The sequence below is a fragment of the Artibeus jamaicensis genome, unplaced genomic scaffold (genome assembly GCF_021234435.1).
Source record: "Artibeus jamaicensis isolate MK-2021 breed Jamaican fruit bat unplaced genomic scaffold, CSHL_Jam_final scaffold_847, whole genome shotgun sequence".
Lineage (NCBI taxonomy): Eukaryota > Metazoa > Chordata > Mammalia > Chiroptera > Phyllostomidae > Artibeus > Artibeus jamaicensis.
Window position 1 is genome coordinate 10,799,921 of NW_026522057.1, and position 16,167 is coordinate 10,816,087.

The 16,167-nt window shown below is 49.7% G+C and overlaps 1 protein-coding gene across 1 annotated transcript in view; it reads right to left on the minus strand.

Annotated features, from left to right (window-relative positions):
- Positions 1-16,167, minus strand: part of AZIN2 (antizyme inhibitor 2) — a 45,849-nt gene that overhangs the window by 4,248 nt on the left and 25,434 nt on the right. The window lies entirely within an intron of this gene.

Genomic DNA, 16,167 nt, shown 5'->3' on the forward strand with positions numbered 1-16,167 from the left:
CCACAAAGCACCTTATTGGGTAGATAGTATTATGCCCATTTACAGAAGTGGAAAAATGAGGTTAAAAATGAAGACATGACTTAATCACACAAAGAGAAGAGGCAAAGGCAGCCTGACCTTGGGGAGGAAGAAGGGGTCAGCAAAGATCTTACCCAGGATAATGGCTAAGGCTACAGGAACCCCATTCAGATCTCCATTTGTGGTCAGCAGGCAAAACACTAGTACTTTTTGTCCTGGCTGGTGTGGCCCAGTGAATCGAGCATCACCCTGTAAACTGCAAAGCTGTCAGTTCAGTTCCCAGCCAGGGCACATGCCTGGGTTGTGGGCCAGGTTGCTGGTTGTTGGGAGCGTGCTGATCAACATCTCTCTCCTTCCTCCCTCCCTTCCCCTCTCTCTAAAAATGAATAAATCTTTTTTTTAAGTGCTGGTACTTTTTAAGGCAAGCCCATGAAGTTGCTATCATCTCAGTGTTTGAGTGGAGGCACATTACTTCCCAGGGGACCCACAGCCAGTATCATCCAAAGCTAGAGCCAGACTCTTCACTGGACCTCCCTGGGCACGCTTCTCAACTTGGAGGACAGTTTCAGTGGCAGGAAGTGGCCCCCGGAACTGTGATCTCCCTGGGATTCAAAGTGGAAGCTTGACCCAGGCTGCACACCATTGTGGAACGGTGCGATTGTGAGTCAAGACTCAACTGCAGCCAAGCCTCACGTGTCTCCTGGGGTCAGGGGTGGACTCATGAAAACACTGTGTGAAGCAGAGCAGGTCCCTTCTCTCCCTGGGCCTCAGGTTTCCCATCTCTACTGGGGAGGGGCTAGAGATCTAGGTAAATGTTAGCCAAAGTCTGGCTCTGATGGTTCAGGATTCTGTGAGTCTAATGTTTGTCTCAGGGCTTGGCCTGCTCAGCACCTAACAAGGCCATTAACCCTGGATCCTTCTCTCTGGGGTGGAGCAGGAACAGAAAACAACAGAGATAAGGTCTCTTGGCAGCACAGAGCTTGGCTCAGGGGCTCTGGGGATGAGCCTTCCCTCCTGCCAGAGAGAGCATCCCTGGAGGCTGACTGCTCACACCCGAGCAGCATTCCCAGCTTCCTCCCCTCCTGTCCGGGTCCAGGCTTTGTTTGCTGCCCCCAAAAGCTGCACCAGGAGATCAGTTGCAGAGGGCCATGTCACAGGTGTAAATACAGGGGGCTGGGGATGGGGGGGGGGGGGGTGCTGGCCAAGGTGCTGAATCATCATTGCCCACCAGGGCATATGGTTATTTCTCCTTACCCATGATTCCCCCCAGTTCCCTGGGAATCTGAACTACATAAGGGATGAGGGAGTGATGGGAAGAGGGAGTGATGAGAAGTAGAGCAGAAACCCTAGCAGGGGCAGGGTAGGGCCATGGAGAATGTGGTCAGGAGGCACAAACGCCAAAATAATAGCAGGAGAAGAGGAAAACTTTTATTTTGAAATGTGCTCGTTTTTCTTTATTTTTCCTTTTACCTGGATGAACTTCTGTGGGGTTTTTTTTTTACCCTGAATACAGCTATCTTATTTCAAAATTTTGGCAGTTCTCTCATATTTACTAGTAAAAAATGTTCTCCACTCACCCTAGGAATTAGATGAAGTAGAGGAAGAAGTGACACTTGGGACCAGAGGCCCAGGGGCTTCCTACTCCAATGTCATGACAACAGAGAACCTTTCAAAGATGGAACCAGAGGCACAAAGCCCAGGTTCTCATGAGCTCCCCCAAACTGTGAGTCTGGATGTGATCACGTCTGAAGGCTGGAGAAGCCTGGTGGACCTTCCAGCCCAATTCAGAGGCTCAGAGAGAGTTGGTTTCTAGCTCAAGGTCATACAGCACATGGCAGAGCTGAGGGCCAAAAGCCCAGGTTTCCTGGTTCCCAGTTAGCACACAGGGGAGGGAGAATGGCCAGTGGAGAGGGCCCCTGCCCAGGGAAGGAAAAGGAGCACAGAGGGGCAGCTGCAGATTGGCAGGGGCAGGGTTGAGGAAGGAGGTACTCAGAGGGGAACCCCCATTCTCCTCGAAGCAGGTCTGAGCAGGTCTAAGAAGGTCTGTGAGGGCTGCAGCTCAAAGGTCATAGAGCCGGGAAGTTCTCTCTAAGGTGGAGACAGACCAGCTGAGCATTCGGGTCAGCATCACAGCCCCCAGGAGGGCTGCTGAGAGACCACGGATCTCACCTCTGTCATTTTACAGACAAGAAAATGGAGACCCAAATGGGAGGACACCAGCCTGTGGGGCAGAGCCAGGCCCAACCCAGGGCTCCCAACTCCGAGCCATCCGCTCTTTTCGCGCAACCTTTAATCTCCCCACTGTGGATTCTGGTGCCTCCTCCCACCCCCTGGGAATGCTGATCGTGAGCAGAAGGAGAAGGGGAGTGGCCAGGGCCCCCACAACCCCAGGTACCAAGAGCTGGGTTCCTTCCTCCATCCTCACTCCTAAGGAGAAAGGAGAATTGGTGGGGCCCCACCTGCCCCTCCTCCAGGTCAGAGCCCTTTGGTTCCTGCCCGCACCTGGTGCCTCTGTTGCCGGCAGCAGAGCCCAGAGCCAGAGCCAGCCACAGCAGGGGCAAAGCCACCAGGGCAGCTACTGGAGCCACAGGGAGTCACAGGTAAGTAAGGGCATAGGGAACGGTGGCCCCAGTGGGTCACCTGATTCCATGGCACCTTATTCCAGCCCTGGGGCCTGGAGTGGTTTGGGGGTTTTGAGATCTTTTTTTTTTTTTTTTTCCCAGAGAAGGGGCTTTTGCCCACTCACTCCCCGGGCCCAATTCCTCACTCCCACCCCTTGCCAACCCGATGCTAGAGCCCTTCCCTGGCTGAACTGCTAGACTACAAGCAGGAACAGGGAAGTGGGTCCAGCGGCAATGTTTCTGCCCCTGGAAGGTGATGCAGATCAGAGGCCAGGGAGGTCCCAAGAACAACAGAGACTGGCTGAAGGTGTGTGCCTCCCACAGGTGCGAGGCTGTGGGTCTATCCTGGGCGAACCCTGCTAAACCTGGGTGGGTCCCAGCTCCATCCCTGACTCTCCAGTGGCCCCGGATCTCTCCCTTATGGGTGTCCACTCCTCACTGGTTCAGCAAGAAGAATGGTGACCTTGGACTCTGGGGCAACCACCAGTTCTAAGGTTCTAGCTCGGGGAGGTCTCTCAGAGTTTGCACAGCTGTACTCCCCACCCCACCCCTCCGTCTGTCACAGTTCTGAAATGCCCTCCTCCATCCCTTTCATTCCTCCATCCAAACCTACCCTCCGGTGTTCCTCAGGGTAACTGGCTTACGGTTCGAGGTGCCACCCCCTTCCTGACCTGTGAGCACATACAACAGGAGCCACTCCAAAAGAATGGCTAGTGGTGGGATTGCAGGCACCACACCAAGCAGATGTAGGAAAGATTATAGGGGGACAGGAAGGGGGAGGGGACTTCTTATGACTCCACACAGGCAGCACCACAGCAGCTGTTACTGTGTGGGCACAGACCCAGCTAGAAATGACAGTGGCTCTGTGGACCTGGCCCATCCAAGCCTTACTCTTGGCTCAGCCTTTAGCTCTCACTCCCCTCACCAGCACCCGCCCAGCACAGGCCAGTGTTGACACAACACAGCCTCGCTGTTCCCAGGGGCTTCTGGTGGAGGCAGAAAAGACTGTACGTCACGCTGGAATCAGAGCACCCAAAAATACAAGGCTCCTGCCCTGGCTGGTGTGTGTCAGTGGGTTGGAGCGTCACCCCGTAGACTGAAGAGTCACTGGTTTGATTCTCCATCAGGGTGACTGCATAGGTTACAGGTTCAGCCCCCTTTCTGGTGAGTCTAAAGGCAACCAATTGATGCTTCTCTCTCATATTAATGTTTCTCTCCCTCCCTTCCCCCTCTTTAAAATCAATGAGCATGTCCTTCGGGAAGGATTAAAAAGAAGAGGAGCATTAGGACCCCAAACGGAGAGTGTTAACCATATTCTAGCCCTCAGAACCCCTGCTTTTGTAATACTCACTCCCTGCCCAGAATGCCCTTGCCCTCCTTTTTCTTCTGTTGAAATAGTAATCATCCTTCACATCCTACTCAAGGCCAAGCTGCCCCCGTCATTCCAGTCCAGCAGAACACAGTGCTCTGGGCCCCAGCAGCACGTTGGGACCCCCCCTACCACTAGAACGTGAGCACACCGAGGCAGGGACCATGTCCTGGCTCTGTCTGATGGGCGCAGAAAGGGCCCCAGAAAATGTTTACTGGTTGGTGTCAAAGCCGGAATCACAAGAGCCCCCCATTTCCAAGTTGGGAGGATTCTTAGAGACTGGAGACAGTGCCCCCTGAAGATGCTGGGACGGCTGCTGAGTGCCCAGGGTGAGCCCGCGGGTCGCCCCAGCCCGGTTTTGCACGGGGAGACCCAGGGAGTTGGTGATGGCTAGGAAAGTCGTTCGGCTGTTTGCCTTTTTAAAAATTATAAAATAACTTATGCTCATTGTTTTAAAAATTCAAATAAATATAAGACTATCAAGCTCAGAGTCCCCTCATTCGGCTCCCAGAAATCAACAGCTGTTAACGGTCTGGTGCAGGTCCTTCCGGGCCTGTTTGCCCGTTATGCACAAACATAAACAGAATTTTCTGTTACAAAAATATGCTCACTTATCATCTTTCTACACGCTCTGTGGAATAAACTTCTACAAAGGGGATTGTTGGCCAAAAGGTGTGTCATTTAAAAATGTGTTGCTTCCCTTCGTAAATTTCTTTTCTCACAACATGCTCATTGTACAAACTTTGGAAAACACAGTCAAGCCACACAAAGGATAAGTGACCGTCGTCACTGCCCAGAGAAACCACCGCTAGCGATTTCTTTGGTGGAAAGTTTTACAGCCTTTTCTCCCCACTCGAGTGTGTTTAGTTACAAATATCAGAACACGCTCTGCTACTGTCCCAGGGCTTGCTTTTTGTCCTCATTGTTTTGTCACTTAATAACACATCATGAGCCTCTTTTCATGTTCCTAAATGTCTTCTGCGGCATCAATTTAGTATGATAAGGAATGTCTGACCTCAGGGCCCCCAGAAGCCTGCTCGTCCTGACTGACCCCCATTCTGAGTAAGGAGCCTGCAAGGACACTGGGCTGGATGCCACTGCCCCAGGGTGTGACCTCACTCTGCCCTCTTCCTTTCAGAAAGGGAAGCGCCCTTGCCCTTGGGAGGCCTTGAGCACCCGCCGCCTGGACCCCCCCCCCCCCCCCGAGCTGAGGCCCGAACACCCCGCTGATGGGCATCCAGCGCCCCTGCAACTTCTCCACTGCTCCCCACTGGAGCGGTAAGTAGACACCTGGCCCTTTCTTCTGCCCCCCCCCCCCGGGGCCAACCCAAGGCCCAGAATGTGACAGGTGTGTTTGCTTAGGTGGTCTTCACTGTGAAGCAAGGGAGGGCTCAGTGACCCGAGTTGAGGGGTGGAGAACGCCACTTGCCCTTGTACTTCAGCCAGCTCTTCTGTCAGCTCTGCCTCATACCGATGGCACCGAGGAAGGAGCTGGGCAGGGAGGAACCAGGGGTGGCTGGGAGGGGGCTGAGCTACTTGAAAGTTTTCTGGCCCCCAAAGCAAATACCCAGCTTCTTGGTCTAAGTCAGTGCTCTGCCTCACGAATTTACTAGTCAAATAGTGTGGAATTAAGTGTAATCTTGGACAGGACCTTTCTCCTCTCTCGGGCGGGAGTCTCAATACCAAGTGGTTCCTAAGGCACCTCCCCAAGCTCTGGAATTCTATAGCCCAATTTGGACCCAAGTTTTCAAATGTTCTCCTTTCTTTCAAAAAGAGCTTGGGGATTTGCTGACTTCAATTGTGCACCAGACCTTGTTTGGGCATTATTAACATAATTATTCTTATGAGCTATCATCTCATTTAATCCTCCCAGCAAGCCTGAGAGGCGGTACCACCTTTATCCTCCTTTTCCAGATGAGAACACTAAATCTGGAGAGTTAAGATGGTTTTCCAGTTAAGTGGTAGAGCTCGAATTTCGACCCAGGGCTGTGACTCCCAAACCCCTGCTCCTTTCCACCCATCCCCATGCAGGGATCGTTCCTCCCTTGCTACAGTTGAAGAAACTGAGGACAGAGAAGAGAGGCAAATTCCTCAAGGCCGCGTAGCAAGTTCATGGCAGAGCAGTGCTGGTTAGGTTTCAAAGACAGAAGGTTGTGAACCAGAAGCAGCCTTTGAACTGTATTCCAGAGCCCAGAACTGAACAGGAGTGGGGTGGTCAAGTGGGAAAGGCTGTGTTTGTTCAGCCCAGCCTGGGTCCGCCCTCCCCCGGCTCAGTCCAGAGAAGTGCTGACTTTGGGCAAGTCCTATAGGGAGAAAAGGTCACATGACCTGTAGGATGGGGGAGGGCTGGGCCAAAGGAACTACCTTTTCTGACCATGACCTGAATTTATTTTTTTAACTTTATTTTTACTGTTGACACTATTATAGATGTCCTAATTCCTCCCCCTTGCCCACTTTCACCTGGCCCCACCCCCTCTTCCCTCAGGACACCATCACACTGTGGTCTGTGTCTACGGTCATGCGTATGTGTTCTTCCGCTAACCCCGTCACCTTCTTTCACCCCGTCCCCCTCCCCGTCTCCTCTGACAGCTGTCAGTCTCTTCCATGCATCATGCCTTTGTTTTTCTTTTGCAATACCCCCCTTCTTCTCCAGCCTCCTCCGAGACAGCCCCACTGTGCTTACTCTCTCATTTAATCACTTACCCAACAAGTCACTTAGATAAGCAATAACAGGCGCACCCAGGTCTCTATCAAGGAATTGACAGTAACCAGGCGGCCACAGCACATGTGCCGTGGCCTAGGCTAGGACAAGAGGGGAGTCACAGGGACTGAGAGAATAGAGGCCAGCTGGGGGAGATACGGCAGAAGCTGAGACCTGCATGCAAGGTGAGTAAGAGTCGGGCAAAGTATTCCAGGGAGAGGGAACAGTACGTGCAAGGGAGAGAGGCTAGGAATGAGGTCATGGGGCTGAGGGTTGAATGGGAGGCAGGGGGGCAGAGTGATGAAGCTGGAGAGGAAAGCAGGAGCGGGTCATGCCATGCCGTGGGCTCTCTGAGGGCGACGGGGACTCACCACAAGGACTGAAGCAGGGAATAGGGTATGATCGTATTTGTACGGGGCAGGGCAAGGCTGGAGGTAGGGAGTCCAGAGAGAAGGCTGAAAGGCTGGTAAGGCTGAAGCATGGGGCGGAGTGAAAGATGGATGGGAAAAGTGAAAGAGGGCAGAACTGAGGACCCAGTGATTCTCCTAGGAACACTAGGGGCTGTTTCAGAGCTGGGTCACTCAGCCACCCTCCCCTTCGTCAGGAAAGACAGGCGCAGCAAGCTGGCGACCCTGTAGAACCAGACCCAGAGGCCCCCCAGTGTTCCCAGCAGCAGCGGAACCTCAGAATCTGATTCTTGCAGGCTCCGCAGCATCCCTCGGTAAACACCTGTGGTGACAGGGATCCCGGCCCATCCCAGTACTGGACAATAATGATTAGGAGCTCTTCCTTTACATGGGTCCCCTTGCGTCCCACCGTTCCTAGCTCTGTCTTCCTCTCCCCCCACCCCCAGACAAGACTGGCCTCCTTTCCGTTGGACAGTCTTTTACAGATCTCTTTGTTTATTCCTTTACCAAGGACTTATTGAGGAACTGTTATGTGCCATGGGTTGTCTTACTGGTCTGGGCCACCTGCCTGGCCATTGGTGAGTGTTTAGAACATGCTTGTTGGGAAGCACGTGGACAGCATGAATCCTGGCAGCATGCAGACCTGGGTTCAAATCCTGTCCATATCCCTACTCTTTAACCTCAGACAAACCAGCCTCTGTACTGCAGCTTCTCCATCTGATAAATAGTAATAGCAATGGCAGCTTGCCAGACTGGATAAGCCAAGGCCTATAAAGCACCTGGAGTTACTAATATCACTCCTCTCCCATGTACCAAGCATCTTCTAAGTGCCAAACACCATCACTCGATCTTTGCCTACAAGCACGGTCTTGCCCTGCACCATGCCACCTCCAGACCTGGGACCCCAGTGTTGTGTGAGCCATGTCTGTGGAGGACAGGGACAGCCTGCCCCAGGGAAATGGTCCTCTGCCCCTACCCTGACGCCTCCATCCCTTTGCCAGACGTGAGCCGCTTACAGGCTCCCGTGATCATCATTCCAACCCTGCTCTCCTCGTCCACCCTGCTGGTCGTCAGCTGCATCTTATGGAAGACATGCCGTCGGGCTCGGGTCACCAGCCCCAGCCCTCAATCCGAATGAGGGGCCCAGGTAAGCCACTCAAGGACCACACGGACAGAGAGTTCCATTTCTGTTTTACTCTTAGTGTCCTTGTGCACAACACTCGAGAAAAGGCCTGTTCTGTCTGTATTGCCCAAAGGTGTGACACATAACCCCTCAGTCAAAAGGAGAAACTCCTTACCCTCTTGAGGCAAGAAAAGATGACATGCTGCCCTGAATAAAGCCTCACAGTGGCAAGAGCCACCTTGTGTGACCTCAGAGTCCCCTGTACCCGTGTCCAGGGTCTGCTGAGTGAGCAGCCAGAGTTTGGTAACTCTGTTTGGTGAGTTACCAAACTCACCACCCCCTTATTTCAAGGAAGCCCATTCTGCACCCCTGTAATTGTGGCCCTGAGTGACCGTGGATCAAGGCTGTCCTTGGCCACACACTGCCCCCCACCTCTCTAGGCCCACCACCCCCAGCCCGATGGGGCCTCTGCAGGGAATCTTACTAAGAAGCAAGACATCCTCCTCCAGGAACTGTATGAGAGCCCTTCTGGTTTTACCCCAGTTCAGGCGGGGCTCATCACATTATCCAGAACTTACAGTCCTTAGAATTTTCCACTTCTCATATCTTAAAACACTCATATTACCTGTGCATTCCTGAGGTCTGGAGTTTCAGCTTAGCACATGTTCTTGTGGGGAACATGGTCCTAGAGCCCCTGGCAGGCAAAGTCCGGCTGATAGGGAAACTGCCAGGGCCCTGGACTCCTGTCCAGCCTGGAGCCTCCCTTCTCCCTGATCTACTGCCTGAGCTCTGGGATTCAGAAGGAGAAAGTGGGTCTCACACAGCTACTACAAAGCCGAGAATCCTCACCACTGCCCTAAGATCTCAGGTCATCTGCTCCATCTGCCAGCCACAGGTTCATGCCTCCTTCCACTCATCCAACGACACCCAAGTATGTACCATGAGCCAGGCATGCCAGGTGCTGGGTTTACAACAAATGAGACCCAGACTAGTAATGTAATAGTTGAAACACAATAATGACAGAGTATAAGAAGCACTTGGATGGGGTACAGAAGTCTGTGCAGCATGAAGAGGCCACTAAACAGCCAGGAGAGGAGGGTTGAGGCAAGCTTTCAAAAAGAGGCATCTAAACCTAGACCTGAAAGTTGACTTGGAGCCTGCTCGAAGGAAGGTGGGAAAGACAGTCCAGTGAGAGAGAACAAAAAGTACAGTACAGGGGCTGGCAAACTCTGGTCCAGTTCCTGGCTTCATAAAGTTTTATTGAAACATAGGCATGTCGATACATAAGTCACTACATTCAGTTATATATTGTTTCTGGCAGCTTTTGCTCTACATAACAGAGTGGAATCATTTTGATAAAAATGCTATGGCTTGCAAAGTATAAAATATTTACTATCTGGCCCTTGACAGAAAAAGTTTGCTGGCTCCTAGAGGTTAGAGAGCTTATGCTGCCTTTTAGGATCCCCGTGGCTGGAGCAGTGGGAAATGTGCAGCAGGCAGCTCACAATGAGCTCTTCTTCCCACAGCCATAGTGGGTCAACCCAGGAGAAGACATACCTGATTTGAACATTTTACTCCTTTACTTTAGGAGGGGAAGGGAAGGAGGCAGAGAGGGAGAGAAACATCAGTAGGTTGCCTATCACAGGCTCCCAACTGGGGACCTGGCCCACAATCTAGGCATGTGCCCTGACTAGAAATTGAACCAGTGACCTTTTGGTTCACAGGCCAGCACTCAAGCCACTGAGCCACACCAGCAAGGGCTAGACATACCTGATTTAAACAGACCTGATAGAGGGACTTCCAGCCAAGATGGAGGTATAGGTAGACAGACTGTGCCTCCTCACACAACCAAACTAAGGCCAACAACAATTAAGAAACAAAATAACAACCAGAACTGACAGAAAATTGAACCCTATGGAAGACGGACAACCAAGGAGTTAAAATAGACACATTCATCCAGACCATTAGGAGGGGCAGAGTCGAGCTGCTGGGAGAAGAAGGGTCGCAGCAAAGAAATCAGTGACACCAGATGTGTGAGGCAGCAGCTGACAAACCTTGGGCGAGCAAGACAGCAGTGGGTGGACCCTGGGTGCACAGGTAGTGGCTGATAGACTCCAGGCACAGGGTGGCAACCGGCAGAGCCAGTGAGGTGATGATTGTGAAGCAGGATACTGCACGCAAGGCGGCTGGCTGACCGGGTGGTCCCACACTTGTGTGCAGATAAACCAGGCAAAATTGGAGAGGGAGAAAGACTGAGCAACCCAGGGTCCCAGCTCGGGGAAATAAAGCCTCAAAATACCAACTGAAAACACCTATGGGGGTTGAGGCACAGGGAGAGACTCCCAGCCTCATGGGAGAGTTTGTTGGAGAGACGCACAGGGTCCTAGAATGTACACAAACCCACCCATATGGGAATCCACACCAGAAGGGCCCGATTTGCTTGGGGGAAGCAGCAGAAGGGACTGAAATCCAAGAGAGAACAGAGCAAGTGCCATTATTTCCTCTCTGACCCTGCCCCCACATTTAGCATCACAACTCAGCCACTGGGTTACCCCGTCCTGGTGAACAACTAAGGCTCTGCCCCTTATACATAACAGGCACAAGACAAAAAAAAAAAAATGGCCGAAACAGAAGAACAGATCAAAGCTCCAGAAATAATGCAACTAAGCGACCAAGAGAAGCCAACCTATCAGATGCACAGTTTAAAGCACTGGTGATCCAGATGCTTACAGAATTGGTTGAATTTGGTTGTAAATTAGATGAAAAAATGAAGGCTATGCTAAGTGAAGTGAAGGAAAATGCACAGGGAACCAATAGTGATGGAAAGGAAACTGAGAATCAAATCAATGGAGTGAACCAGAAGGAAGAAACAACCAAATAGAAAAGGATGAAGAAACAAGAATTCAAAAAAATGAGGAGAGGCTTAGGAACCTCCAGGACATCTTTAAACATTCCAACATCTGAATTATAGGGGTACCAGAAGGAGAAGAGGAACAGCAGCAAGTGGAAAACTTATTTCAACAAATAATAAAGGAGAACTTCCCCAATCTGGCAAAGGAAATAGACTTCCAGGAAATCCAGGAAGCTCAGAGAGTCCCAAAGAAGTTAGACCCAAGGAGGAACACACCAAGGCACATCATAATTACATTAACCAAGATTAAAATGAAGGAGAGAATCCTAGAAGCAGCAAGAGATAACAGGACAGTCACCTACAAAGGAGTTCCCATCAGACTGTCACCTGATTTCTCAAAAGAGACCTTACAGGCAAGAAGGGGCTGGAAAGAAGTATTCCAAGTCATGAAATCCAAAGACCTACAACCAAGATTGCTCTATCCAGCAAAGCTTTCATTTAGAATGGAAGGGCAGATAAAGTGCTTCTCAGATAAGGTCAAGTTCAAGGAGTTCATCACCAAGCCCTTCTTATATGAAATGTTAAAGGGACTTATCTAAGAAAAAGAAGATAAAAAAACATATATAGTAAAATGACAGCAAACTCACAATTATTAACAACCACACCTAAAACAAAAACAAACTAAGCAAACAACTAGAACAGGAACAGAACCACAAAAAAAGAGATCACATGGAGGATTAGCAACAGGGGAGTGGGAGGAGGAGAGGTGGGGAGAGAGTACAGAGAATAAGTAGCATAGATGATAGGTAGAAAATAGGGGGAGGGCAAGAATGGTATGGGAAATGTAGAAGCTAAAGAACTTATGACACATGGACATCAACTAAAGGGGGGAATGTGGGTGTGCAGGGTGGAGAGCAATGAAGGGGGGGAGTGGGACAACTGTAATAGCATAATCAATAAAATATATTTTAAAAATAAAAATAAACAGACCTGATAGATTCCTTCTTCTTAGGAATTTGAAATATGGAACAGAAGGCCCAGAAATGGAGCCAAGTCACATTAGTGTCTGTGAACCTCTGCTGCTTAGGCCCCCAGTCTGGTTTATCGACAACTCCTTTGATTCAGAAGGCCCTTGCAATCAATCCCCCAAACTTCTAATTTTCATTTTCCTGTTACTTTTCATGAAAAAACTTTAAAGGAATGGAGATGAATTTGGCAGAATATATAGGTTTAGTCAGCATGGTCCAATTTAAGTATAATGTGAACCATATATAATTCTACATTTTCTTTTTTTTTAAGATTTTATTTACTTATCTTTAGAGGGGAAGGGAAGGAGAGAGGGAGAGAAATATCAATGTACAGTTGCCTCTTGTGCATCCCCTGCTGAGAACTGGCCTGCAACCCAGGCATGTGCCCTGACTGGGAATTGAACTACGATCCTTTGGTTCGCAGGCCCGAGCTCAATCCACTGATCTACACCAGCCAGGGCATAATTTTACATTTTCTAGTGGCCAAGTAAGTAGCCACATTTTAAACAGTAAAATGAAATGAGTGAAATTAATTTAATAATATATTTTATTTCACCCAGTATATACAAAATATTATAACTTCAATATGTAATCAATATTTTTAAATTGTTAATGTGATATTTATATTCTTCTCTTTGGGCCATATCTTTGAAGTCTGGAGGGATTTTACACTTCTAGCACATCCCAAATCATGCCACATTTCAAATGCTCCGTAGCCAAATGAGCTTGTAGTGAATATCATGAACAGCACAGGTGTAGACACTCAGGACCTGGCTAAAAAGTCGGGGCTTCATTCTGAAAAATGTGGGAGTTCCCTGAACAGACTCGCTCCAGGAAGTAACATGATAAAAACTTCACTGCAGTTGGATCACTCTGACTTCCACTTAAAGAATTGGGCTGGACTACAGCTGAGACTAGATATGGGGAGATCAGTCAGGAGGAGTTGAAATAACCCAAACAGAAGATGAGACACCATGATGATGGAGTTTGCCAGTGGCAGCAGGGATGGAGAGAAGCACTTAAAATCAAGAGATGTTTGAGGCAGAAACAACATGCCTCATTGCCATTGTTGCTCCTCACCACGCCACACTAAAGCCATTTCCCACCTACATCTCCTTCCCACCACTCAATTCCAAATAACCTTCACCTCCCTCTGGGGCTACCAAAAAAGCAACCCGCCTCCACTGTTTACTGTCTGTTCTAGGTTAAGACACTTCACATTTAAGCCTGTTTCCTAATATTTAAATAGAAACAATTTAAGTGGTTACTATGGGTAGCATGTGTCACATGCTGTTCTAACCTCTCTAAATATAACTCATTTAATCCTTAGAACAACAGTATGAGGTAGGTACTATTATTCCATTTTACAAATGCAGAAAGTGTAACAGTCTTGCAGCAGGAAACACAGGATTCCACCACGGGCAGGGAGGGATCGGAATTTGTGCGATAATATCCCCTTCACAGACTCGTGTGAATTAAGTGACATAATTCGAGTGAAGGGCGATTGCAGGGCATGGCGCACAGCAAGTACTCTATTTTTTAATGTAACACATCTTGGCCTCCAGGTAAAAAGAATTCACTAAAAGACCCTGACTTTTTGCGTGAAATCAGGTGTCTCCTCTCAGGAATGACACGGATGGGTGACGGGGACCCCAGAGACGAGACACCCTAGAAACTCACAGCTGTGCTTTTAAACTGGGATCCCCCGGCTACGTTAAATTGAAGCGGAAGTACCTGGTGAGCAAGGGTCCGACTTCCGGTGTTACACTGGGGCCCTTGTTGCCGCGGGAAGCCGCTCCCTTTCCCACGCTACCGCATTGTGAGTTCTCCTAGTTCCCGTGGGAGTCCCGCCCTCGGCGAAAGTCCGGTTTTCCACTGGCGGAGTCTGAGAGCTGCTTCTCCGTCTTTCAACCAATGGATTCTGCTGCCTTTTTTCACTGTTTGGTAAAGTCAGACCCTCCCCCTGGCCTGCAGAGGGCGCGAGAGCTTGTGGCTCGAAACCCAGGAAACTCGAACACCACGGAAGTGACGTCACATCACCGGAAATCCTCCGCTGTGGAGTCTGAGCGAGGATTCTGAAGTCTGGGAAGCGGTAGCTGAGAGTACCGTTTCCAGCCCTCACCTTCTCAAATAGTCAAATGAGAAAACTGAGGTCCTAGAGAGAGGGGTTTGCTCATATTCACTCAGACCAGCGTGCCTGCACACGACTCCTTGGAGCAGAGGGACAGCCCCTTGAGGGGTTTTGAAGTCAGAAATATTCATAGTAAACAGATGGGCAAACCGAAACCCGGAGACAGGGGCTTGCAGGGTAGGCAAGGTTGCCAGATTTAGCAACTACAGGATGAATAGTTGAAGTTGAATTTAGTAAACAACAATGGTTTACTATAAGAATATTCCAAATATTGCATAACTCATATATGCGTCCTGTATTTTACATGGCATTTTTAGGTCAAGATCACCCAGCTGAGTGGAAGAGCAGAAAGAGGTATTGAGACGTCCTCCATGCCCCCCCACACACACACACTTCAGGCTCACTAGTATGTAGACCTGTGCTTTTCCTAGGTGTAATCCTGAGGTGGCCTGAAGGGACCACAGCCCCTTTAAGTCAGTGGTCTTCCTTCTGCAGGATCTATCTAGGCTGCTGTTCAGGAGCTAAGAGGGGGCCAGATACCCACTCCCAAGGATTCAGGGGTACCCCTCCCCCCACCTCCACCCTCCAAGACTAGTTTATTCAGGACAATAAGTACTTATTTTGTGCCAAGCACAAACCCAGGCAAGTAGGAGAAACTCCGTCTTTTTTTTAATTAATAGATTTGCAGGAAAGCAAGTATAGAGGAAAATTGTAATACTTTGTAGTAACAGTTCTTTAATGTGAGTAAATGCAGAATGCTATGAAAGCTCAGAGAAGTAATAAATACTAACCAAAAGGAAAGGGAGAGATACCCCAGCTGAGACCTGAAAGATTTAGTCAACAGTTACTTACTGTGTGCAGGGTGGTGTTCTAGACACGGGGGGGACACAGAACAAAATAAATTTATACCCTTAAGAGCTTAATTCTAAAAATGTATGTCAAGTACTGATCTGTTGAGAGGGGGAATTAAGGCTGCTAAGGGGATTATGGAGTGCCAGGATGGGAGTGGGACAGTCATAAAGAGGGTGGTGGGGAAAGCCTGAGGACACCTGAGCCGACTTGAAGGGTAGGGGGAAGAAATGAGGGTATTTGGGGTTATAAGGAAATGTGTCTGGCTTGTTAGAGGAGCAGAAAGTGATGTACTGACTCCAATGTAATAGCTTTCTAAGGGGTGTTTAGTGATACCATTGACAATGTGTTTCTTTGTCTTCAGAATCCCATTCCTGTTCAGTGTAACTCCACATACCTAGGCGGGGAACCGCTTTGAATAGGGTGTTCAGTAAAGACCTTCCCAAGAAGGGGACATTTAAGCTGTGGCCTTTATGATGAAAACGAGCCACCCCTGGAGAAGCTGGAAGAAGAGCTACCTAGGCGGAGGGAACAACCAGGGCAAAGGTCTGGAGACAGGAAAGAGCTGGTTAAGTGTGAGGAGCTGAAGAGAGGCCATGGGCTGGAGCACGGTGAGCAAAAAGGTAGCACGAGATAAGACAGGAGAGGTGGGCAGAAGTCCTAGACAGTTCAGCCTTTATTGGCATCCCAGTAGGAATTAGCTTAAGGGTCTTCAGCAGAAGACTGACAAGACAGGATTCATGTGTCATGAAGATTCCTCTGACTGCTAGGAGGCTGCGCTGGATGATTTTGCTGGTTGAATTTTTTCAGGCTTCGCTACTCATTCCAGAGATGCCAGGAAGAGGGTTTAAAATGGAGTAAAGGGTTGAGTGGGAAGTGCCGTCCTTGTGCCTCCTCCATGGTCCCTTTATAAAAGCTGGAGTGAGCTAACTTGGGCAGCTGGGTTTCCAAGGGGAAGGAGGACACTGAGCCACAGAGCCACCATCCTCCTCCTGAGTAGGGGTGGATAGAGAGGACTTGTGTCCCTCAGAGCCCCAGACTCCCGTCAGGCTCCCTAGCCAGCCCCTTC